The sequence below is a fragment of the Notolabrus celidotus genome, chromosome 8, assembly GCF_009762535.1.
Source record: "Notolabrus celidotus isolate fNotCel1 chromosome 8, fNotCel1.pri, whole genome shotgun sequence".
In the NCBI taxonomy this organism is placed as follows: Eukaryota; Metazoa; Chordata; class Actinopteri; order Labriformes; family Labridae; genus Notolabrus; species Notolabrus celidotus.
This window is the reverse complement of record NC_048279.1, coordinates 5,414,772-5,425,465: the sequence shown is the minus strand read 5'-3', so window position 1 is coordinate 5,425,465 and position 10,694 is coordinate 5,414,772. Positions and strand designations below refer to the sequence as shown.

General features: G+C 39.1%; 1 protein-coding gene across 1 annotated transcript in view; it reads left to right on the top strand.

Annotated features, from left to right (window-relative positions):
• The first annotated feature begins 8,801 nt into the window (after window positions 1–8,801).
• Window positions 8,802–10,694, top strand: part of LOC117816988 (plastin-3-like) — a 23,111-nt gene continuing 21,218 nt past the window's right edge. The window contains exon 1 of the mRNA XM_034689413.1: window positions 8,802–8,887. The gene's annotated coding sequence lies outside the window, so the exon portion shown is untranslated. The remainder of the gene's footprint in view (window positions 8,888–10,694) is intronic.

The window sequence follows — 10,694 nt, the reverse complement described above, 5'->3', positions numbered from 1 at the left end:
TTAAAAACACAATCAATACTAAAGAACACCATAAAAACAATCAATAATAAAAAACACCATACCAACACTAAAAAAACACAATAAATAACAATAACAAAACTACAACAAAGAAAAATAAAGAACACAACTAATAATAGAAAACACTATAAACAACACGTAAAAAACACAATAAAAAACAGAAGAAGTAACAATAAAAAGCCAATAAATAACAAGTAAATCAGTATAAACAACATTAACAAAACAATAAATAGGACAAAATAAAATGTCAGGATTTCATACCTAACTGGTATCATAAGTCAGTGCACAGAGATGTGTTTCAGCTATGATATTAAAGTGTCTGTTATTTAAAGGCAGTCTGTTTCACAGCCTGGGAGCAGCCGCTGTGAAAGCTCTGTCACCTCTTGTTTGTAGTCCGGATCTCATGACATCTCAAAGCACCTGATGTGTTTACCTGAGGGCTCTGTCTGAAGGATGTAGGTACAAAAACTCAGACAGGTGTGATGGTGACATTTGGAGTTATGTATTTATGGTTTCCAACATTTGGTTTGGTTTGTTTGTTTTTGCTGAATTTGCATCTTGTTTGTCTGTTTTTTATTTATTCTTATTCCTGTGTCGTTGTACTCTACGCAATGGAACACATTTTATTGCATGTGTATATTGCGTTTATATGCTCAAACACACATTGGTGTGTGGGAAAACAAGCCTGCACAGGTGAGTGTCTGCTCTAACATATTCATCTTCTCGACCAATCACTAACCAAGCTGCTGGCACGACCAAATAAGGAGAAGTGGGCCAAGATGGGTGTGGTCTGTGAAGGGAGGGCATTGTTCTCCAGTGGACCTGCCTCAGGCCTCGGGACACACTAAGTTTATACCAAAGTGTCACCTTTCAGACTTTGGGCACAAACTTAGAGAACTCTTTTCTCTCTCTACCTGCTCATGACCTACACACACCTTTCCTCCCATGACACACTAACATTCTCTCACATTACTATTTTAAGAATGTCAGACTTTTAAAGACATACATGCACATTAAGGATCAAAGATATTAGATTAAACCTGACTTTCATGAACAGTTAAATGGCTTTCTAACACATGCTGTGATCAGGGAGACGATAGCCTCAGGTGAGTGCTTACAGATAATAGATGTTCTGGATGAATTATATGAGAAGTGTAAAGTGACCTGTAACAATGGGGAGCCTGACTCGTCTGCATGAAAGGCGAAGACGTCACTTGTGTTCAGTGAACTTGCAAAGCACAACAGTGTTTGTGTCAGGTCAGCAGCATTCCTTTCTCCCACTCCTCTCTCCAACATCATGGTGCTGCACGGAGCGGAGGGCAGACCTGCTCACAAACACAGGAAGTGAGGGAACATCCTCTCATGCTTTTAATAACTCAGTTTTTAAACGCTCTGACTCGACATGAGGTATAAAAGAGACAGGGATTATTTTTTACTTCCTAGAGGGGAAGAAGAGAGGGAGAAAGGGAGGATGAGATAAGAGGACGAACAAGAGCTATGTAGTGGTACGAGGTGGGAGGACAGTGTGGCATTAATGAAGCTCTTACAGCAGAAAAACTGTTTATCTCTCAAGATTCAAACAAAGGCTGCAGAGAGGGAAGAAAAGGTCACTTGGGACAAACTGTGACATGACGTAAAGGTGAGCTGTAGTACTGACAGCAAGCTCTGCAATCTGACTCAGAGCAAAAGATGACCATCCCACACTTATACTGGCTTTGGATCAAACAACACAACATTTCTCACAGGAGCGTTCTGTCTTTACCAATCTTTATTTATAAAGCACCAAATCACAACAAACATTCTCCTCAGACCCTTTCCAAACAGAGCAGGTCTAGACCGTACTCTATGTTCTATTATTAACAAAGACCCAGCATCAAGACAGGATCAGATCCAGTCCCATCTTACAGACAGGACTCAGTCTGATCTCATCTTAATCCACCATGAGCAGAGCACTTTGCAGTATTTAGCAAGTTACAGTGGCAAGGACAAACTTCCTTTAACAGGCAGAAACCTCCAGCAGGACCAGACTCATGTTAGACACACATCTGCTGAGACCGTGTTGGAGAGAGGGATAGAGGGAGATGAAGAGAGAGAGAGATGATAGTGGTGAGAAGGATAGTAGTAGTTGTAGCAGCTGGAGTCTGGTACGTCCACAGCGGCAGAGATCCAGAGGAACCTACGAGACAAGGGAGCTCAGGGACTCCAGAAGGGTCTATGGTTAATAACTTTAATGGGACAGGAAGAGTTAAAGTAAGAGACAGGCAGAGACAGGAGAGAGATCCCAGTGTGCCAGTTCCCCTGTCAGTCTAAGCCTATAGCAGCATAACTAAGACCTGGTCCAAGCCTGATCCAGCTCTAACTATAAGCTTTATCAAAAAGGAAAATTGAAACCTACTCTTAAAAGTAGAGAGGGTGTCTGCCTCCCGGACCCTGACTGGTAGATGATTCCAAAGGAGAGGGACCTGATAACTGAAGGTTCTACCTCCCATACTACTTTTAGAGACTTCAGGTATGACCAGCAGGCCTGCCTGTTGGGAGCGTAGTGTTCTAGAGGGGTAATAGGGCGCTATGAGGTCTTTAAGACACGAAGGAGTCTGAGCATTAAGAGATTTTTAGGTCAGAAGAAGGATTTTAAATTCTTGTCTAGATTTTAAGGGGAGCCGATGTAGAGAAGCTAATACTGGAGATATGAATATAAAGGAGTAGTCCAAGTTAGTGGTCCCCAATTAAAAACAAAGGTAGTTTAAAAAAAAACTGTTTAAACCATGCAAATAAAAAAGTGTCATCAGGTTTCTGATTCTCTTTGTTGCCCCGTGACCTCTGAGGTGATGGTGATGGATTAATGAGAGCATCAGGTGCAGCAGGTCTGCTCACAGTGGTGCAGGTAACACAGCAGCAGGTGCACAGATGTTGGCAGACAGTCAAGTATCTTCAGCTTTAAGCCAGTATGAAACTCATAAGCACAAATATATAATCACCGTGCATAAACTAATTAAATAAAATGAATTAGTTTGCACTTAAAGCATCTCTAAGGTCACGAGACATGGAATCGTCATGTTGGGGGTCGTGGGCTGAAAGTTTAGGAACTCCTGATTTGAGTCACATCAGCTCCTGTTCTCTGTGTGTGTGTGTGTGTGTGTGTGTGTGTGTGTGTGTGTGTGTGTGTGCGTGTGTGTGTGTGTGTGTGTGTGCGTGTGTGTGCGTGTGTGTGTGTGTGTGTGTGTGTGTGTGTGTGTGTGTGTTTGGTTTTATTAGTCATAGAAGCATGTGTTTTAAGCATTCACTGCATCATGCAAAGCATACAGAGGCCAGTCTGTCAGAGTGTCCCGCCTGAGGCTCTTTCTCTCTCTCCATAAATCTCTCTGTCTCTCTCACACACATCGCTGAGCTGTAGAGGAGCAGCCAACAATGGCTCATTGAATTAAGCTGAAGAGTTGATTTGGCTTGTTGACATTTCAGTGTTATCACATGAGCCGGTCAGCTCCCAGGCCCAGCTTCACCAAACAAAATCCAAGGTCCCTCTGTTCCGGTGTTTACAAGGGACACAAATCATCCACTCCAGCTCTGTTCCTCTCGAACATTTGACTTCATTCTTTTACTTTCTCAGATATCTTTGGGTGTTATCCTGAGACTTGTGTTTGTAGACAATTAAGCTAACAGTATCTCTTTGTTACATGAACATAAAGAGAAGGTGTATCACATAAAGCACAGATAGATACTTACTGAGCTCTCTTCATTTAATCATTTATCATCATTTCTCTCTGTTGACATACTGAGGAGGATTTCCTTTGGTGACTTTTCTCAAAGTGTTTCCAGTTCAAACTTAACTTTAACATTAGATTATTGACTCTGCACACATGTGGCCTCACACAGAGAATATCCACTCAGTCTGATTCAAACTCTTCACTCTGTGCTGAGTTACAACTTCTTGACTCTCCTGTTCATGACAGCTGAACTCTCACACACTCTTCATATTCTTTGCTTTCACAGTCTTGACTCAGGCCAGAATTTCTCTTAAAAAGTGTCTATACAAGTATTCAACCACAGATCTCTTTAGGATGAATACACAGCCTGTATTTAGGTTTTACACTGCTCATTTTTAGAGAAACACACCCACTAACATTAAGAGAGGGATAGAGGGAGATGAAGTGAGAGAGAGATGATAGTGGTTAGACGGATAGTAGTAGTTGTAGCAGCTGGAGTCTGGCACAGCAGCAGAGATCCAGAGGAACCTACGAGACAAGGGAGCTCAGGGACTCCAGAAAGGTCTATGGTTAGTAACTTTAATAGGACAGGTAGAGTTAAAGTAAGTGATGGGGGGAGGGGGTGACTCTGATTACTCCTCCGCAGTTTAACTCTTTCATTCAGGTACCCTTTCTCTGTGGGCACATGTGGAGCTCAGGTGGTCCTTGTGACCCCTTGAACTCTGTCCTAATAGTCTAACACACAGATATAATATGTATACATGGTTTCAGGATTCCCTCAAACCACCATCTTCTGTTATTTGACTGACACTGGAGGATCTGAAATCCATTTCAGTAGATTTGGGTCAAACTTGATCCTGAACAACCTCAATGTACAAAACGCATAGCTTCTAAACAATTCAGAATCAGAATCTGAGATACTTTATTTATCCCAGGGAAGGAAATTCAGTCATTACAGAGCTCTTCTAAACAGTATGTAAGAAAGTCAAAATATTGATAAAAGGAATAAATAAGATATAAATCAAGTAGAATAAAATAAATAAAAAATAAATAAATAAAATAGAATAGAATAGAATAATAATAAAGTATATACAGAAGCACAGAGTAGATAGAAAGAACAACAATTGAACATGTTTTCATTTTTGTTACAATGTTACAATGTTACAATGTCATTTAGCAGATGCTTTTATCAAAAAGCGACGTACATACGAGAACAAGAACAACACAAGCAAAGATCTAGACAAGAGGAAACAAGATCAGAACGGGTAACAAAGTGCGGTTTTGGTGACTGCTTTGTAAGTCATGATTAGAGTTTTGTATCTGATGCGAGCTGCAACTGGAAGCCAGTGTAGTGAGATGAGCAGGGGAGTGACATTTTGTCTAATGAGGGTACATTTTTGAAAAGCTGTCAAAATGTTAGCTAAGCTTTTATATTAAGGGTGTTTTCACTACTGTCACGTAAACACAAGTCAAATTTGACCTTCAGTTAAAAAAATAAGAACACCAAAATATGCTTAGAATCCTCCAGGTAGCAAAAAAAGCTAACGTTAGCTAACTTTGTTGACCATACAGCAAAGTTCTCAGCTAATCAAATACAGATATTTCTACTCTGGACTCCTGACGACTTCTCCATCACACTCATCTCTGCTGTGTAAACACTGTCAGTATGACAGGCCATTCATCAAGCTCTTTATTCCCAAACTCAGGACAGTTTGCTACGAGCTCTCAGGGCTTTAAATCAAGTTTGTAAAATGTTGTGAACCCTCTGAAGGATTCGGATTAGGAAGGATCAACACTGCTTTAACGTAACTTCTGCAAACTTCAAGATAAATGAATGAATGGTGACAGTAACTAGATGAACTCCTGTTTTTAATCGTTATGTTTGTGCATTTCTAGTCTGTGTTTGGCAGGTAATTGTGTAAACAAAAAGAGAGTAAGGGATATAACATGCATCAAGGACACTGAGGGAGGACATGTGGTTACATCCTCTCTTACAGTCTGAAATGAATGTCTGTTTCTCAATCATAAACCGTCATGGGAAAGATCTGTGACACACTTTCTCGTCTTCCTTTGAGCTCAACCACAGAGTTGTATTCATTAAAGTAAAGGCTCTGCAGCTCAGGGTGAAACAGCTAAAAACATGAGCTGTAAAAACAGCAGGATGAATGAAGGTTAGAGGAGTATTAAATAACCTAGATACTTTCATGATGAGCTGATGTATTGTACCTGCTGCCTCATTCTTTCAGAGCCATGTGCCTTAAAGCTATATCAAACTTTACTGAGTGATTATACCTCTGTTTCCACATATCACTGCAGATGACTCATGTTACATTTCCAGTAATGAAGTATAGTGAAAAATTAAACAATCTGAAGACAGAGAGCAAGTTTGTACAGGTTACAACCGTTAAACCAAAACCCAACACTGGTGTGTGTCTTAAAAAATGGGTGTCAAACAGAAAAGTGGAGGCCTTCTGGAAAGATTTTCCCTAGGTTCCTGCCACAGAGGAGGAATTCAGCCAGACAAGATTCAGCACATCAGAAAGATAGAGAGAGAGAGAGGACGGTATGAGTAGAGAAGGAATGAAAGGAGGAGGGATAAGGGGAATTTCTTGCATGTAGGGACTGGTAACAGCAGCAGAGCTCTGACAGTTCTACACAAAGTTACACCCACTGATGAAGTATGTTTGCAGCATTAACTGATCATCTGATATCGATTACATTTTCACCTTTTACACTCAGGATACACCTTTCAGTCTCAGATGGACATGACACGTGGTTTTAAAATGTGGATGTCGTTTAGTTTTTACCATGAGTTTGGACATTTTGTCTTGTATTAAAATTAAAATATTTAAAGCAAATATCATTGACCTCAGACTTCATGATATCAAGGCTGCCAATCTCACACTCCCGGCATGTGAAGATGTGATTAGGACTGCAGCAATCGGCGGTGCAGCTGCACGAATAATGGTGTGAAGTGTATCTCACAAGCGGCAACCTCGGGCCGGGAGAATTGAGACCAATGCGGAAGTGTTAAAAACTGCAGTTTCTCGAGTGTCCACTTGAGGCTGGCTCAGGAAGTATCGGAAACCACATTCACAGCCATTCAAGTGTATGGGTGTGTATCCGAGTGTACGGGGTGTGGATTTTTTCACAACACAGCAATTTATATTATATTATAAAGATATTAAGATTACAAGTTTTCCATGATGAGAGGCACTGAGAGGAGCTGACTTGATTGACAGGCGGGAACACTATAGCTGTTGGCGAGGAGGCTCAAAGCCCGCCTCTTTACCTCGACAGAAGTTTGGTTGAGTTCAACATTTCCAATATGGCTCCTGCCGACGTTGGCTTAAAAACAGCACTTAACAGATATAAGATAGGTGACGTCACGGATACCACGTCGATTATTTATGCAGTCTATGGTATCTCAGCATGCAGAAGTGGTACAGGCAGTGCATGCAAGGACCCAATCCATAATGATGTAGAGTCTGGAGAAGACCAAGACCAAGACTCCTGAGATATTTGACTGTGTTGTTTTTTGTATTAGTACCTGAGATATTGAAATAAACAAATAAAGCCAATTTGAATGTATGTGTAAAAGTGGGCGTGGTCGTGTGTTTTTTTGTGCAAAATAAATGTTTGCAATGAATTCAGGAACCCAAATAACCCCTAGTTTGACCCCTCTAAAGCTGCTGAAGACAGAATTTCAATTTTTCACCAATAAGGTTCCAAGTACCCAAGCCTCAAGTAGCTGTCACAGATTTTGCTTCAGGAGTTGAGATTAAATCTGTTAATATGTGTTATTAGAGCCCTTTATGAACACATTGGCGAGGACCTTTTTTTGGTAAGGAATTTATTCCTAGATTTTCACAATAATCCCTGACCAGAGTCTGTGTGTGAAGTTTCCATCACTGCATCCGGTAACATTTTAAACACCCTGCAGGGACTATTTATGTTCTTAATGTTAATTTGATGCTTTGATATATATTAATTACACTTATTTGTATTGTTGGTGTGCATTAGTCTGTATTTTAAAATCAGTTTGTTTTTAATGTCTTGCCATTATTTTATTTTCAAACTTTTTTTTTATCTTCTCAGTTTTAGTTATTTTATTTTCTATTCAACTCTTATCCCTACCCTTTTTAATTATTTATTTTAAGGTTTTATATTCTTAATTAAATGCTTATTTTAATAAGACTATTATTGTTGTTAGTGTGCATTAGTCTAAATTCTAAATCCAATTTCAAATCATTTTAAAAAAATGTCTTTCCATTATTTTATTTCTGCTTCTTTCTTGTTTCCAATTGCTGTAAAGCTCTTTGAATGCATTAGATTTCTATGAAAGGTGATAATAAAATAAACAATGATAGAAAGACAGACAGATATTTTAAGTTTTTTATTTTAACTTTTTATCTACTGAGTTTTATTTATTCTATTATATATTCCAATCTTTCCCCTACCCTTGTCATGTATCTATTGTAACTATTTATATTCTTAATGTTAATGTGATGCTTTAATTTATTTTAATTACACTTATTAGCGTGCATTAGTCTCTATTTTTAAATCATTTTTTGTTAATTTGATATTTCTTGCCATTGTTTTATTTCTGCGTTCTTCTTTTTATATGATATAAATAAAGATTGATTGTTGGAGCTTTAATGATCAGTGTTTTTTGTGCATGTTAGCTGCTTGCATGACAACCTATTTAGCATCATCATGTCAACCAGCATTAAATCTGGTTTATTAGCCTGTGTAGCATGCTTTCCATTGTAGCCTATAGCATCATCATGTCAGCTGATATTAAAGGGAACAGTCTTCTTTGTGCATGAATACTTTGCCTGGTTGTAACATCAGCTATTGTTCCCCACTCCATGATGCACCTATCAAACCCTAGTCTCTGCTTAAGATGTTTATGTAGAGCCTGCTAGCTGAAGTGGTCGGACGTGAGAGCTGCTGCTGCTGATGGGAGGAGGAGGAGGAGGAGGAGGGGGAGAGGAGGAGGATGCAGGAGGCTTGGTTAGGGGAGGGGTGGCGCGCAGGGGCGGGGTGGTGCTCCTCACCGGGCGGTGTCAGTAGAAGAAAACGGGACAGAGGAGCAGAGACAGGCCCACACAGAGGCTTCACTTCACTGGAGGATTTTACTGAATCGCGCCAGCAGCTTTCAGGTAAGAGAAGGGCGTTTTCTCCAGACTCAGGGGGGAGAGGAAGCATGCATCAGATACAATGAAGAGCACAATACATGTTTTAATAGTCCATGCGGATCAGCTGGTGTTCCTCCATTCAGCATATATAGGCTAATGCATTTACAGTCTACTTAGGGCAGGTTTAGAGATGAAGCCTGGATCAACCACATGCAAACAATAGATGAAGATGCGCATTAGTTATGGATCATGTTGCACGAGATCATCCAAAGCGCGCATGAGTGTATTTTATTTAATGTTTGAGGTTCTTTTAGAATAAAGCCTTCCCTTAGTGTTCCTTCATTTCTGTCAACACTAGAGAGGTTCATTGTGTTTCCAGAGGCATCCAGCTGAGGGGTTCCTTTCTCCTCAGCACATGTTCAGATCTAACACCCCTGATATTGTGTGTGTGTGTGTGTGTGTGTGTGTGTGTGTGTGTGTGTGTGTGTGTGTGTGTGTGTATGCGCGTGAGGGGCAGACAGTGCAGCAGCAGCAGACACGAGTCAGGGTGGGTGACAGAATCTGCCTCGTCACTTGAAGGAGACTGAGTGTATCAGAACTGTGTGTGTGTGTGTGTGTGTGTGTGTGTGAGAGAGAGAGAGAGAGAGAGAGAGAGAGGGAGAGAGAGAATCTGTGTGAGTCTGTGCGAGTCTGTGTGTGTGTGTGTGTGTGTGTGTGTGTGTGTGTGTGTGTGTGTGTGTGTGTGTGTGTGTGTGTGTGTGTGTGTGTGTCCATCAGGACTGTTCTGGTCTCATTCTTTCAGTCCTGTGTATGTGTGACTGCATGAATGAGTCCTCACAGTGAAGCCTGGAGGATGAATTGCCTGAGTGTGTCTGAGTCAATATTAGATCATCCAGGAATGAATGGATCTTAACTGGAGGAGTGATTGATTAATTGATCGGTTTAATTGGAAGGATCAACATTATATGTGAAGGTATTTTCCCATCACATTGTTTTATTACATATTTTGCAGCTTTGTTTATTTTGTAATGATGATATAAAGATCATTTAAATCATTTTGGGCTCAAAGAAATATGGACAGAAAACACTGGAAGGACAAAAGCCTTCAAAATAAAGGTTCTATGGTGACACCTGGTGGCAGTACATGTACATTTATTCATGTTTCATATTTAAAAGTAAATGTGTCAGTTTGCAAAAACTAGCAAACAAAAAAAAAAAGAAAAAGAAACTAGCTTGTTGTAAAAAGCAGTATGTTTAAAATTTAATATAATAATAATAATAATAACTTTTAAGTGGTGTGACAATAGAACAATAAATCATTGTTTAAGAGGTTTAAAAACAACAACCCATAAATAAATAAATACAAATAAATAAATAAAACCAAATAAATAAATATAAATACAGAAATTAATTAATTAATAAAAACTAAAAATAAATACAATTAAAATAAATAAATAGATAAATAAAGATGGATAAGTAAATAAAAGCATTAAAGGACAATAAAAGAGGTTTTCTGAATCAGAGGACAACATCACATCGGAGTAAAAGAAAAAGTGAAAAGGATACATTAGGAATATTAAAATAATCCATGAAAAAAATAAATTACAAAGCAATAAATAATCAAATAAAATGATAAAATAAAATTAAAAACAATTAATCATTTAAGTAAAAACTAAAAATAATAATAAAATAGAAGGTAAAGCGGTTAAAAGGTTGAAGTCTCATAAAAGCAAGTCTGTAAAAATGGGTTTTAAGAAGAGATTTCAAAGATGTCACTGACTCTGCGAGCCTTATCTCCTTAAGGCTTGTCCTTGAATACAGGAAATATGTA